This window comes from Calliopsis andreniformis, unplaced genomic scaffold, assembly GCF_051401765.1.
Source record: "Calliopsis andreniformis isolate RMS-2024a unplaced genomic scaffold, iyCalAndr_principal scaffold0015, whole genome shotgun sequence".
NCBI lineage: Eukaryota > Metazoa > Arthropoda > Insecta > Hymenoptera > Andrenidae > Calliopsis > Calliopsis andreniformis.
The window spans coordinates 6,344,618-6,361,473 of NW_027480428.1; positions in this window are offsets into that span (position 1 = coordinate 6,344,618).

Consider the following 16,856-nt stretch of genomic DNA (forward strand, 5'->3'; position numbering starts at 1 on the left):
AGGGCGTTGCACCACCAGATCGAATAGTTAGGGCCTTAGAAGTCAACGCCCGAAGCATAAAATACAAAATAAATAGAAAAGCTTTTCCATCGTATAAAACGAATAATTGCAACAAGTATGAAAGTTGTGGTTATTTCTACTTTCCGGGCAACCTAGGCTTCACCCTAGGGCGTTGCTCCAACAGATTGAATAGTTAGGGCCTTAGAAGTCAACGCCGGAAGCATAAAATACAAAATAAATAGAACAGTTTTTCCATCGTATAAAACGAATAATTGCTACCGGCGTGAAAGTTATGGTCATTTCTACGTTCCGGGAAACCCAGGCTTCACCCTAGGGCGTTGCTACAACAGATTGAATAGTTAGGGCCTTATAAGTCAATGCCAGAAGCATAAAATGCAACAAAAATACAACAGCTTTTCCATCATATAACAGCAATAATTGCAACCAGTTTGAAAGTGATGGTCATTTCTACGTTCCGGGAAACCTAGGCTTCACCCTAGGGCGTTGCTCCAACAGATAGAATAGTTAGGGCCTTAGAAGTCAACGCCCGAAGCATAAAATACAAAATAAATAGAACAGCTTTTCCACCGTATAAAACTAATAATTGCAACCAGTGTGAAAGTAATGGGCATTTCTACGTTCCGGGCAACCTAGGCTTCACTCTAGGGCGTTGCGCCACCACATCGAATAGCTACGGCCTTAGAAGTCAGCGCCAGAAGCATAAAATGCAATATAAATACAACAGTTTTTCCATCGTATAAAAGGATTAATTGCAACCAATTTGAAAGTGATGATCATTTCTACGTTCCGGGCAACCTAGGCTTCACTCTACGGCGTTGCTCCACCAGATCGAACACTTAGGGCCTAAGAAGGCACCGCCAGAAGCATAAAATACAATATAAATATAACAGTTTTTCCATCGTATAAGACGAATAATAGCAACCTGTATGAAAGTTGTGGTCATTTCTATTTTCCGGGCAACCTAGGCTACACCCTAGGGCGTTGCTACAACAGATTTCATAGTTAGTGCCTTAGAAGTCAATGCCCGAAGCATAAAATGCAATAAAAATACAACAGTCATTCCATCATATAACCGGAATAATTGCAACCAGTTTGAAAGTGATGGTCATTTCTACGTTCCGGGCAACCTCGGCATCACTCTATGGCGTTGCTCCACCAGATCTAATAGTTAGCGCCTCAGAAGGCAACGCCAGAAGCATAAAATACAATATCAATACAACAGTTTTTCCATCGTATAGAACGAATAATTGCTACCGATGTGAAAGTTATGGTCATTTCTACGTTCCGGGCAACCTAGGCTTCACCCTAGGGCGTTGTTCCACCAGATGGAATAGTTAGGGCCTTAGAAGTCAACGCTCGAAGCATAAAATACAACAAAGATGCAACAGCTTTTCCATCGTATAAAACGAATAATAGCAACCAGTGTGAAAGTTTTGGACATTTCTACGTTCCAGGCAACCTAGGTGTCACTCTAGGGCGTTAATCCACCACATCGAATAGCTACGGCCTCAGAACTCAGCGCCAGAAGCATAAAATGCAACATAAATACAACAGTTTTTCCATCGTATAAAAGGATTAATTGCAACCAATTTGAAAGTGATGATCATTTCTACGTTCCGGGCAATCTAGGCTTCACCCTAGGGCGTTGTTCCACCAGATCGAATGGTTAGGGCCTAAGAAGGCACCGCCAGAAGCATAAAATACAATATCAATACAACAGTTTTTCCATCGTATAAAACGAATAATTGCTACCGATGTGAAAGTTATGGTCATTTCTACGTTCCGGGCAACCTAGGCTTCACCCTAGGGCGTTGTTCCACCAGATGGAATAGTTAGGGCCTTAGAAGTCATCGCTCGAAGCATAAAATACAACAAAGATGCAACAGTTTTTCCATCGTATAAAACGAATAATAGCAACCAGTGTGAAAGTTCTGGACATTTCTACGTTCCGGGAAACCTAGGCTTCACCCTAGGGCGTTGCTCCATCAGATTAAATAGTTAGGGCCTTAGAAGTCAACGCCCGAAGCATAAAATACAAAATAAATAGGACAGTTTTTCCATCGTATAAAACGAATAATTGCTACCGGCGTGAAAGTTATGGTCATTTCTACGTTCCGGGAAAGCCAGGCTTCACCCTAGGGTGTTGCTACAACAGATTGAATAGTTAGGGCCTTATAAGTCAATGCCAGAAGCATAAAATGCAATAAAAATACAACAGCTTTTCCATCATATAACAGCAATAATTGCAACCAGTTTGAAAGTGATGGTCATTTCTACGTTCCGGGAAACCTAGGCTTCACCCTAGGGCGTTGCTCCAACAGATTGAATAGTTAGGGCCTTAGAGGTCAACGCCCGAAGCATAAAATACAAAATAAATAGAACAGCTTTTCCATCGTATAAAACGAATAATTGCAACCAGTGTGAAGGTAATGGTATGTCCTACGTTCCGAGACAGCTTGGCTACACCCTAGGGTGTTGCTAAACCAGGTCGAATAGTTAGGGCCTTAGAAGTCAATGCCCGAAGCATAAAATACAAAATAAATAGAACAGTTTTTCCATTGTATAAAACGAATAATAGTAACCAGTGTGAAAATTATGAGCATTTCTACGTTCCGGGCAACCTAGGCCTCACTCTAGGGCGTTGCACCACCAGATCGAATAGTTAGGGCCTTAGGAGTCAACGCCCGAAGCATAAACTACAAAATAAATAGAACAGTTTTTCCATTGTATAAAACGAATAATTGCTACCATTGTGAAAGCTATGGTCATTTCTACGTGCCGGTAAACCTAGGCTTCACTCTAGGGCGTTGCTCCACCAGATCGAATAGTTAGGGCCTTAGAAGTCAACGCCAGAGGCATAAAATACAATAAAGATGCAACAGTTGTTCCATCATATAAAACGAATAATTGAAACCAGTGTAAAAGTAATGGTCATTTCTACGTTCCGGGCAACCTTGGTTTCACTCTATGGCGTTGCTCCACCAGATCGCATAGCTAGGGACTTAGAATTCAACGCCATAAGAATAAAATACAATATAAGTACAACAGTTTTTCCATCGTATAAACTGAATAGTTGGAAACATTGTGAAAGTAATGGTCATTTCTACGTTCCAGGCAACCTAGGCGTCACTCTGGGGCGTTACTCCACCACATCTAACAGCTACGGCCTTAGAAGTCAACGCTAGAAGCATAAAATACAAAATAAATAGAACAGCTTTTCCATTGTATAAAACGAATAATTGCTAACAGTGTGAAAGTTATGTTCATTTCTACGTTCCGGGCAACTTAGGCTTCACTCTAGGGCGTTGCTCCACCACATCGAATAGCTACGGCCTTAGAAGTCAACGCCAGAAGCAGAAAATACAATATAGATACAACAGTTTTTCCATTGTATAAAAAGGGTAATTGGATCCAGTGTGAAAGTTATGGACATTTCTACGTTCCGCGCAACATAGGCTTCACTCTTGGACGTTGCCCCACCATATCGAATACCTAGGACCTTAGAAGTCGAAAACAGAAACAGAAAATATAACAAGAATGCAACATTTCTTCCATCGTATAGCATGAATAATTGCTACCAGTGTGAAAGTAAAGATCATTTCGGCGTTTCGGGCATCCTAGACTGAACTGTGAGGCATTACTCCACCAGATCGAGTAGTTAGGGCCTAAGAAGTCAACGCCAGAAGCATAAAATGCAATATTAATACAACAGCTTTTCCATCGTATAAAACGAATAATTGCAACCGGTGTGAATGTTATGGTCATTTCTACTTTCCGGGCAACCTAGGATCCATCCTAGGGCGTTGCTGCAACCGATTGAATAGTTAGGGCCTTAGAAGTCAACGCCCGAAGCAGAAAATGCAAAATAAATAGAACAGTTTTTCCATCGTATAAAACGAATAATTGCTACCGATGTGAAAGTTATGGTCATTTCTACGTTCCGGGCAACCTAGGCTTCACCCTAGGGAGTTGTTCCACCAGATGGAATAGTTAGGGCCTTAGAAGTCAACGCTCGAAGCATAAAATACAATATAAATACAACAGCTTTTCCATCCTATAAAACGAATAATTGCGACCAGTACGAAAGTTATGGTCATTTCTACTTTCCGGGCAACCTAGGCTTCTCGCTAGGGCGTTGGCCCAACAGGTTGAATAGTTAGGGCCTTAGAAGTCAACGCCCGAAGCATATAATGCAATAAAAATACAACAGCTTTTCCATCGTATAAAACGTATAATTGCAGCCAGTGTGAAAGTTATGGACATTTCTACATTCCGGGCAACCTAGGCTTCACTCTAGTGCGTTGCTCCACCAGATCGAATAGTTAGGGACTTAGAAGTCAACGCCAGAAGCATAAAATACAATAAAGATGCAACAGTTTTTCCATCGTATAACAGGAATAATTGCAACCAGTGTGAAGGTAATGGTATGTCCTACGTTCCGAGCCAGCTTGGCTACACCCTAGGGTGTTGCTAAACCAGATCGAATAGTTAGGGCCTTAGAAGTCAATGCCCGAAGTATAAAATACAAAATAAATAGAACAGTTTTTCCATTGTATAAAACGAATAATAGTAACCAGTGTGAAAATTATGGTCATTTTTACGTTCCGGGCAACCTAGGCCTCACTCTAGGGCGTTGCACCACCAGATCGAATAGTTAGGGCCTTAGAAGTCAACGCCCGAAGCATAAAATACAAAATAAATAGAAAAGCTTTTCCATCGTATAAAACGAATAATTGCAACAAGTATGAAAGTTGTGGTTATTTCTACTTTCCGGGCAACCTAGGCTTCACCCTAGGGCGTTGCTCCAACAGATTGAATAGTTAGGGCCTTAGAAGTCAACGCCGGAAGCATAAAATACAAAATAAATAGAACAGTTTTTCCATCGTATAAAACGAATAATTGCTACCGGCGTGAAAGTTATGGTCATTTCTACGTTCCGGGAAACCCAGGCTTCACCCTAGGGCGTTGCTACAACAGATTGAATAGTTAGGGCCTTATAAGTCAATGCCAGAAGCATAAAATGCAACAAAAATACAACAGCTTTTCCATCATATAACAGCAATAATTGCAACCAGTTTGAAAGTGATGGTCATTTCTACGTTCCGGGAAACCTAGGCTTCACCCTAGGGCGTTGCTCCAACAGATAGAATAGTTAGGGCCTTAGAAGTCAACGCCCGAAGCATAAAATACAAAATAAATAGAACAGCTTTTCCACAGTATAAAACTAATAATTGCAACCAGTGTGAAAGTAATGGGCATTTCTACGTTCCGGGCAACCTAGGCTTCACTCTAGGGCGTTGCGCCACCACATCGAATAGCTACGGCCTTAGAAGTCAGCGCCAGAAGCATAAAATGCAATATAAATACAACAGTTTTTCCATCGTATAAAAGGATTAATTGCAACCAATTTGAAAGTGATGATCATTTCTACGTTCCGGGCAACCTAGGCTTCACTCTACGGCGTTGCTCCACCAGATCGAACACTTAGGGCCTAAGAAGGCACCGCCAGAAGCATAAAATACAATATAAATATAACAGTTTTTCCATCGTATAAGACGAATAATAGCAACCTGTATGAAAGTTGTGGTCATTTCTATTTTCCGGGCAACCTAGGCTACACCCTAGGGCGTTGCTACAACAGATTTCATAGTTAGTGCCTTAGAAGTCAATGCCCGAAGCATAAAATGCAATAAAAATACAACAGTCATTCCATCATATAACCGGAATAATTGCAACCAGTTTGAAAGTGATGGTCATTTCTACGTTCCGGGCAACCTCGGCATCACTCTATGGCGTTGCTCCACCAGATCTAATAGTTAGTGCCTCAGAAGGCAACGCCAGAAGCATAAAATACAATATCAATACAACAGTTTTTCCATCGTATAGAACGAATAATTGCTACCGATGTGAAAGTTATGGTCATTTCTACGTTCCGGGCAACCTAGGCTTCACCCTAGGGCGTTGTTCCACCAGATGGAATAGTTAGGGCCTTAGAAGTCAACGCTCGAAGCATAAAATACAACAAAGATGCAACAGCTTTTCCATCGTATAAAACGAATAATAGCAACCAGTGTGAAAGTTCTGGACATTTCTACGTTCCAGGCAACCTAGGTGTCACTCTAGGGCGTTAATCCACCACATCGAATAGCTACGGCCTCAGAACTCAGCGCCAGAAGCATAAAATGCAACATAAATACAACAGTTTTTCCATCGTATAAAAGGATTAATTGCAACCAATTTGAAAGTGATGATCATTTCTACGTTCCGGGCAATCTAGGCTTCACCCTAGGGCGTTGTTCCACCAGATCGAATGGTTAGGGCCTAAGAAGGCACCGCCAGAAGCATAAAATACAATATCAATACAACAGTTTTTCCATCGTATAAAACGAATAATTGCTACCGATGTGAAAGTTATGGTCATTTCTACGTTCCGGGCAACCTAGGCTTCACCCTAGGGCGTTGTTCCACCAGATGGAATAGTTAGGGCCTTAGAAGTCAACGCTCGAAGCATAAAATACAACAAAGATGCAACAGTTTTTCCATCGTATAAAACGAATAATAGCAACCAGTGTGAAAGTTCTGGACATTTCTACGTTCCGGGAAACCTAGGCTTCACCCTAGGGCGTTGCTCCATCAGATTAAATAGTTAGGGCCTTAGAAGTCAACGCCCGAAGCATAAAATACAAAATAAATAGGACAGTTTTTCCATCGTATAAAACGAATAATTGCTACCGGCGTGAAAGTTATGGTCATTTCTACGTTCCGGGAAAGCCAGGCTTCACCCTAGGGTGTTGCTACAACAGATTGAATAGTTAGGGCCTTATAAGTCAATGCCAGAAGCATAAAATGCAATAAAAATACAACAGCTTTTCCATCATATAACAGCAATAATTGCAACCAGTTTGAAAGTGATGGTCATTTCTACGTTCCGGGAAACCTAGGCTTCACCCTAGGGCGTTGCTCCAACAGATTGAATAGTTAGGGCCTTAGAGGTCAACGCCCGAAGCATAAAATACAAAATAAATAGAACAGCTTTTCCATCGTATAAAACGAATAATTGCAACCAGTGTGAAGGTAATGGTATGTCCTACGTTCCGAGACAGCTTGGCTACACCCTAGGGTGTTGCTAAACCAGGTCGAATAGTTAGGGCCTTAGAAGTCAATGCCCGAAGCATAAAATACAAAATAAATAGAACAGTTTTTCCATTGTATAAAACGAATAATAGTAACCAGTGTGAAAATTATGAGCATTTCTACGTTCCGGGCAACCTAGGCCTCACTCTAGGGCGTTGCACCACAAGATCGAATAGTTAGGGCCTTAGGAGTCAACGCCCGAAGCATAAACTACAAAATAAATAGAACAGTTTTTCCATTGTATAAAACGAATAATTGCTACCATTGTGAAAGCTATGGTCATTTCTACGTGCCGGTAAACCTAGGCTTCACTCTAGGGCGTTGCTCCACCATATCGAATACCTAGGACCTTAGAAGTCGAAAACAGAAACAGAAAATATAACAAGAATGCAACATTTCTTCCATCGTATAGCATGAATAATTGCTACCAGTGTGAAAGTAAAGATCATTTCGGCGTTTCGGGCAGCCTAGACTGAACTGTGAGGCATTACTCCACCAGATCGAGTAGTTAGGGCCTAAGAAGTCAACGCCAGAAGCATAAAATGCAATATTAATACAACAGCTTTTCCATCGTATAAAACGAATAATTGCAACCGGTGTGAATGTTATGGTCATTTCTACTTTCCGGGCAACCTAGGATCCATCCTAGGGCGTTGCTGCAACCGATTGAATAGTTAGGGCCTTAGAAGTCAACGCCCGAAGCAGAAAATGCAAAATAAATAGAACAGTTTTTCCATCGTATAAAACGAATAATTGCTACCGATGTGAAAGTTATGGTCATTTCTACGTTCCGGGCAACCTAGGCTTCACCCTAGGGAGTTGTTCCACCAGATGGAATAGTTAGGGCCTTAGAAGTCAACGCTCGAAGCATAAAATACAATATAAATACAACAGCTTTTCCATCCTATAAAACGAATAATTGCGACCAGTACGAAAGTTATGGTCATTTCTACTTTCCGGGCAACCTAGGCTTCTCGCTAGGGCGTTGGCCCAACAGGTTGAATAGTTAGGGCCTTAGAAGTCAACGCCCGAAGCATATAATGCAATAAAAATACAACAGCTTTTCCATCGTATAAAACGTATAATTGCAGCCAGTGTGAAAGTTATGGACATTTCTACATTCCGGGCAACCTAGGCTTCACTCTAGTGCGTTGCTCCACCAGATCGAATAGTTAGGGACTTAGAAGTCAACGCCAGAAGCATAAAATACAATAAAGATGCAACAGTTTTTCCATCGTATAACAGGAATAATTGCAACCAGTGTGAAGGTAATGGTATGTCCTACGTTCCGAGCCAGCTTGGCTACACCCTAGGGTGTTGCTAAACCAGATCGAATAGTTAGGGCCTTAGAAGTCAATGCCCGAAGTATAAAATACAAAATAAATAGAACAGTTTTTCCATTGTATAAAACGAATAATAGTAACCAGTGTGAAAATTATGGTCATTTCTACGTTCCGGGCAACCTAGGCCTCACTCTAGGGCGTTGCACCACCAGATCGAATAGTTAGGGCCTTAGAAGTCAACGCCCGAAGCATAAAATACAAAATAAATAGAAAAGCTTTTCCATCGTATAAAACGAATAATTGCAACAAGTATGAAAGTTGTGGTTATTTCTACTTTCCGGGCAACCTAGGCTTCACCCTAGGGCGTTGCTCCAACAGATTGAATAGTTAGGGCCTTAGAAGTCAACGCCGGAAGCATAAAATACAAAATAAATAGAACAGTTTTTCCATCGTATAAAACGAATAATTGCTACCGGCGTGAAAGTTATGGTCATTTCTACGTTCCGGGAAACCCAGGCTTCACCCTAGGGCGTTGCTACAACAGATTGAATAGTTAGGGCCTTATAAGTCAATGCCAGAAGCATAAAATGCAACAAAAATACAACAGCTTTTCCATCATATAACAGCAATAATTGCAACCAGTTTGAAAGTGATGGTCATTTCTACGTTCCGGGAAACCTAGGCTTCACCCTAGGGCGTTGCTCCAACAGATAGAATAGTTAGGGCCTTAGAAGTCAACGCCCGAAGCATAAAATACAAAATAAATAGAACAGCTTTTCCACCGTATAAAACTAATAATTGCAACCAGTGTGAAAGTAATGGGCATTTCTACGTTCCGGGCAACCTAGGCTTCACTCTAGGGCGTTGCGCCACCACATCGAATAGCTACGGCCTTAGAAGTCAGCGCCAGAAGCATAAAATGCAATATAAATACAACAGTTTTTCCATCGTATAAAAGGATTAATTGCAACCAATTTGAAAGTGATGATCATTTCTACGTTCCGGGCAACCTAGGCTTCACTCTACGGCGTTGCTCCACCAGATCGAACACTTAGGGCCTAAGAAGGCACCGCCAGAAGCATAAAATACAATATAAATATAACAGTTTTTCCATCGTATAAGACGAATAATAGCAACCTGTATGAAAGTTGTGGTCATTTCTATTTTCCGGGCAACCTAGGCTACACCCTAGGGCGTTGCTACAACAGATTTCATAGTTAGTGCCTTAGAAGTCAATGCCCGAAGCATAAAATGCAATAAAAATACAACAGTCATTCCATCATATAACCGGAATAATTGCAACCAGTTTGAAAGTGATGGTCATTTCTACGTTCCGGGCAACCTCGGCATCACTCTATGGCGTTGCTCCACCAGATCTAATAGTTAGTGCCTCAGAAGGCAACGCCAGAAGCATAAAATACAATATCAATACAACAGTTTTTCCATCGTATAGAACGAATAATTGCTACCGATGTGAAAGTTATGGTCATTTCTACGTTCCGGGCAACCTAGGCTTCACCCTAGGGCGTTGTTCCACCAGATGGAATAGTTAGGGCCTTAGAAGTCAACGCTCGAAGCATAAAATACAACAAAGATGCAACAGCTTTTCCATCGTATAAAACGAATAATAGCAACCAGTGTGAAAGTTCTGGACATTTCTACGTTCCAGGCAACCTAGGTGTCACTCTAGGGCGTTAATCCACCACATCGAATAGCTACGGCCTCAGAACTCAGCGCCAGAAGCATAAAATGCAACATAAATACAACAGTTTTTCCATCGTATAAAAGGATTAATTGCAACCAATTTGAAAGTGATGATCATTTCTACGTTCCGGGCAACCTAGGCTTCACTCTACGGCGTTGCTCCACCAGATCGAACACTTAGGGCCTAAGAAGGCACCGCCAGAAGCATAAAATACAATATAAATATAACAGTTTTTCCATCGTATAAGACGAATAATAGCAACCTGTATGAAAGTTGTGGTCATTTCTATTTTCCGGGCAACCTAGGCTACACCCTAGGGCGTTGCTACAACAGATTTCATAGTTAGTGCCTTAGAAGTCAATGCCCGAAGCATAAAATGCAATAAAAATACAACAGTCATTCCATCATATAACCGGAATAATTGCAACCAGTTTGAAAGTGATGGTCATTTCTACGTTCCGGGCAACCTCGGCATCACTCTATGGCGTTGCTCCACCAGATCTAATAGTTAGTGCCTCAGAAGGCAACGCCAGAAGCATAAAATACAATATCAATACAACAGTTTTTCCATCGTATAGAACGAATAATTGCTACCGATGTGAAAGTTATGGTCATTTCTACGTTCCGGGCAACCTAGGCTTCACCCTAGGGCGTTGTTCCACCAGATGGAATAGTTAGGGCCTTAGAAGTCAACGCTCGAAGCATAAAATACAACAAAGATGCAACAGCTTTTCCATCGTATAAAACGAATAATAGCAACCAGTGTGAAAGTTCTGGACATTTCTACGTTCCAGGCAACCTAGGTGTCACTCTAGGGCGTTAATCCACCACATCGAATAGCTACGGCCTCAGAACTCAGCGCCAGAAGCATAAAATGCAACATAAATACAACAGTTTTTCCATCGTATAAAAGGATTAATTGCAACCAATTTGAAAGTGATGATCATTTCTACGTTCCGGGCAATCTAGGCTTCACCCTAGGGCGTTGTTCCACCAGATCGAATGGTTAGGGCCTAAGAAGGCACCGCCAGAAGCATAAAATACAATATCAATACAACAGTTTTTCCATCGTATAAAACGAATAATTGCTACCGATGTGAAAGTTATGGTCATTTCTACGTTCCGGGCAACCTAGGCTTCACCCTAGGGCGTTGTTCCACCAGATGGAATAGTTAGGGCCTTAGAAGTCAACGCTCGAAGCATAAAATACAACAAAGATGCAACAGTTTTTCCATCGTATAAAACGAATAATAGCAACCAGTGTGAAAGTTCTGGACATTTCTACGTTCCGGGAAACCTAGGCTTCACCCTAGGGCGTTGCTCCATCAGATTAAATAGTTAGGGCCTTAGAAGTCAACGCCCGAAGCATAAAATACAAAATAAATAGGACAGTTTTTCCATCGTATAAAACGAATAATTGCTACCGGCGTGAAAGTTATGGTCATTTCTACGTTCCGGGAAAGCCAGGCTTCACCCTAGGGTGTTGCTACAACAGATTGAATAGTTAGGGCCTTATAAGTCAATGCCAGAAGCATAAAATACAAAATAAATAGAACAGTTTTTCCATCATATAACAGCAATAATTGCAACCAGTTTGAAAGTGATGGTCATTTCTACGTTCCGGGAAACCTAGGCTTCACCCTAGGGCGTTGCTCCAACAGATTGAATAGTTAGGGCCTTAGAAGTCAACGCCCGAAGCATAAAATACAAAATAAATAGAACAGTTTTTCCATTGTATAAAACGAATAATTGCTACCATTGTGAAAGCTATGGTCATTTCTACGTGCCGGTAAACCTAGGCTTCACTCTAGGGCGTTGCTCCACCAGATCGAATAGTTAGGGCCTTAGAAGTCAACGCCAGAGGCATAAAATACAATAAAGATGCAACAGTTGTTCCATCATATAAAACGAATAATTGAAACCAGTGTAAAAGTAATGGTCATTTCCACGTTCCGGGCAACCTTGGTTTCACTCTATGGCGTTGCTCCACCAGATCGCATAGCTAGGGACTTAGAATTCAACGCCATAAGAATAAAATACAATATAAGTACAACAGTTTTTCCATCGTATAAACTGAATAGTTGGAAACATTGTGAAAGTAATGGTCATTTCTACGTTCCAGGCAACCTAGGCGTCACTCTGGGGCGTTACTCCACCACATCTAACAGCTACGGCCTTAGAAGTCAACGCTAGAAGCATAAAATACAAAATAAATAGAACAGCTTTTCCATTGTATAAAACGAATAATTGCTAACAGTGTGAAAGTTATGTTCATTTCTACGTTCCGGGCAACTTAGGCTTCACTCTAGGGCGTTGCTCCACCACATCGAATAGCTACGGCCTTAGAAGTCAACGCCAGAAGCAGAAAATACAATATAGATACAACAGTTTTTCCATGGTATAAAAAGGGTAATTGGATCCAGTGTGAAAGTTATGGACATTTCTACGTTCCGCGCAACATAGGCTTCACTCTTGGACGTTGCCCCACCATATCGAATACCTAGGACCTTAGAAGTCGAAAACAGAAACAGAAAATATAACAAGAATGCAACATTTCTTCCATCGTATAGCATGAATAATTGCTACCAGTGTGAAAGTAAAGATCATTTCGGCGTTTCGGGCATCCTAGACTGAACTGTGAGGCATTACTCCACCAGATCGAGTAGTTAGGGCCTAAGAAGTCAACGCCAGAAGCATAAAATGCAATATTAATACAACAGCTTTTCCATCGTATAAAACGAATAATTGCAACCGGTGTGAATGTTATGGTCATTTCTACTTTCCGGGCAACCTAGGATCCATCCTAGGGCGTTGCTGCAACCGATTGAATAGTTAGGGCCTTAGAAGTCAACGCCCGAAGCAGAAAATGCAAAATAAATAGAACAGTTTTTCCATCGTATAAAACGAATAATTGCTACCGATGTGAAAGTTATGGTCATTTCTACGTTCCGGGCAACCTAGGCTTCACCCTAGGGAGTTGTTCCACCAGATGGAATAGTTAGGGCCTTAGAAGTCAACGCTCGAAGCATAAAATACAATATAAATACAACAGCTTTTCCATCCTATAAAACGAATAATTGCGACCAGTACGAAAGTTATGGTCATTTCTACTTTCCGGGCAACCTAGGCTTCTCGCTAGGGCGTTGGCCCAACAGGTTGAATAGTTAGGGCCTTAGAAGTCAACGCCCGAAGCATATAATGCAATAAAAATACAACAGCTTTTCCATCGTATAAAACGTATAATTGCAGCCAGTGTGAAAGTTATGGACATTTCTACATTCCGGGCAACCTAGGCTTCACTCTAGTGCGTTGCTCCACCAGATCGAATAGTTAGGGACTTAGAAGTCAACGCCAGAAGCATAAAATACAATAAAGATGCAACAGTTTTTCCATCGTATAACAGGAATAATTGCAACCAGTGTGAAGGTAATGGTATGTCCTACGTTCCGAGCCAGCTTGGCTACACCCTAGGGTGTTGCTAAACCAGATCGAATAGTTAGGGCCTTAGAAGTCAATGCCCGAAGTATAAAATACAAAATAAATAGAACAGTTTTTCCATTGTATAAAACGAATAATAGTAACCAGTGTGAAAATTATGGTCATTTCTACGTTCCGGGCAACCTAGGCCTCACTCTAGGGCGTTGCACCACCAGATCGAATAGTTAGGGCCTTAGAAGTCAACGCCCGAAGCATAAAATACAAAATAAATAGAAAAGCTTTTCCATCGTATAAAACGAATAATTGCAACAAGTATGAAAGTTGTGGTTATTTCTACTTTCCGGGCAACCTAGGCTTCACCCTAGGGCGTTGCTCCAACAGATTGAATAGTTAGGGCCTTAGAAGTCAACGCCGGAAGCATAAAATACAAAATAAATAGAACAGTTTTTCCATCGTATAAAACGAATAATTGCTACCGGCGTGAAAGTTATGGTCATTTCTACGTTCCGGGAAACCCAGGCTTCACCCTAGGGCGTTGCTACAACAGATTGAATAGTTAGGGCCTTATAAGTCAATGCCAGAAGCATAAAATGCAACAAAAATACAACAGCTTTTCCATCATATAACAGCAATAATTGCAACCAGTTTGAAAGTGATGGTCATTTCTACGTTCCGGGAAACCTAGGCTTCACCCTAGGGCGTTGCTCCAACAGATAGAATAGTTAGGGCCTTAGAAGTCAACGCCCGAAGCATAAAATACAAAATAAATAGAACAGCTTTTCCACCGTATAAAACTAATAATTGCAACCAGTGTGAAAGTAATGGGCATTTCTACGTTCCGGGCAACCTAGGCTTCACTCTAGGGCGTTGCGCCACCACATCGAATAGCTACGGCCTTAGAAGTCAGCGCCAGAAGCATAAAATGCAATATAAATACAACAGTTTTTCCATCGTATAAAAGGATTAATTGCAACCAATTTGAAAGTGATGATCATTTCTACGTTCCGGGCAACCTAGGCTTCACTCTACGGCGTTGCTCCACCAGATCGAACACTTAGGGCCTAAGAAGGCACCGCCAGAAGCATAAAATACAATATAAATATAACAGTTTTTCCATCGTATAAGACGAATAATAGCAACCTGTATGAAAGTTGTGGTCATTTCTATTTTCCGGGCAACCTAGGCTACACCCTAGGGCGTTGCTACAACAGATTTCATAGTTAGTGCCTTAGAAGTCAATGCCCGAAGCATAAAATGCAATAAAAATACAACAGTCATTCCATCATATAACCGGAATAATTGCAACCAGTTTGAAAGTGATGGTCATTTCTACGTTCCGGGCAACCTCGGCATCACTCTATGGCGTTGCTCCACCAGATCTAATAGTTAGTGCCTCAGAAGGCAACGCCAGAAGCATAAAATACAATATCAATACAACAGTTTTTCCATCGTATAGAACGAATAATTGCTACCGATGTGAAAGTTATGGTCATTTCTACGTTCCGGGCAACCTAGGCTTCACCCTAGGGCGTTGTTCCACCAGATGGAATAGTTAGGGCCTTAGAAGTCAACGCTCGAAGCATAAAATACAACAAAGATGCAACAGCTTTTCCATCGTATAAAACGAATAATAGCAACCAGTGTGAAAGTTCTGGACATTTCTACGTTCCAGGCAACCTAGGTGTCACTCTAGGGCGTTAATCCACCACATCGAATAGCTACGGCCTCAGAACTCAGCGCCAGAAGCATAAAATGCAACATAAATACAACAGTTTTTCCATCGTATAAAAGGATTAATTGCAACCAATTTGAAAGTGATGATCATTTCTACGTTCCGGGCAATCTAGGCTTCACCCTAGGGCGTTGTTCCACCAGATCGAATGGTTAGGGCCTAAGAAGGCACCGCCAGAAGCATAAAATACAATATCAATACAACAGTTTTTCCATCGTATAAAACGAATAATTGCTACCGATGTGAAATTTATGGTCATTTCTACGTTCCGGGCAACCTAGGCTTCACCCTAGGGCGTTGTTCCACCAGATGGAATAGTTAGGGCCTTAGAAGTCAACGCTCGAAGCATAAAATACAACAAAGATGCAACAGTTTTTCCATCGTATAAAACGAATAATAGCAACCAGTGTGAAAGTTCTGGACATTTCTACGTTCCGGGAAACCTAGGCTTCACCCTAGGGCGTTGCTCCATCAGATTAAATAGTTAGGGCCTTAGAAGTCAACGCCCGAAGCATAAAATACAAAATAAATAGGACAGTTTTTCCATCGTATAAAACGAATAATTGCTACCGGCGTGAAAGTTATGGTCATTTCTACGTTCCGGGAAAGCCAGGCTTCACCCTAGGGTGTTGCTACAACAGATTGAATAGTTAGGGCCTTATAAGTCAATGCCAGAAGCATAAAATGCAATAAAAATACAACAGCTTTTCCATCATATAACAGCAATAATTGCAACCAGTTTGAAAGTGATGGTCATTTCTACGTTCCGGGAAACCTAGGCTTCACCCTAGGGCGTTGCTCCAACAGATTGAATAGTTAGGGCCTTAGAAGTCAACGCCCGAAGCATAAAATACAAAATAAATAGAACAGCTTTTCCACCGTATAAAACTAATAATTGCAACCAGTGTGAAAGTAATGGGCATTTCTACGCTCCGGGCAACCTAGGCTTCACTCTAGGGCGTTGCTCCACCACATCGAATAGCTACGGCCTTAGAAGTCAGCGCCAGAAGCATAAAATGCAATATAAATACAACAGTTTTTCCATCGTATAAAAGGATTAATTGCAACCAATTTGAAAGTGATGATCATTTCTACGTTCCGGGCAACCTAGGCTTCACCCTAGGGCGCTGCTCCAGCAGAACAAATAGCTAGTGCCCTAGAAGTCAGCGCCAGAAGCATAAAATACAATATAGATACAACAGTTTTTCCATCGTATAAAACGAATAATTGCAACCTGTATGAAAGTTATGTTCATTTCTACGTTCCGGGCAACCTAGGCTTCACTCTAGGGCGTTGCTCCACCAGATCGAATAGTTAGGGCCTTAGAAGTCAACGCCCGAAGCATAAAATACAAAATAAATAGAACAGTTTTTCCATTGTATTAAACGAATAATTGCTACCAGTGTGAAAGTGATGGTCATTTCTACGTTCCGGGCGACCTAGGCTTCTCTCTAGGGCTTGTTCCACCAGATCGAAAAGTTAGGGCCTAAGAAGTCAACGCCAGAAGCATAAAATACAATATAAATATAACAGTTTTTCCATC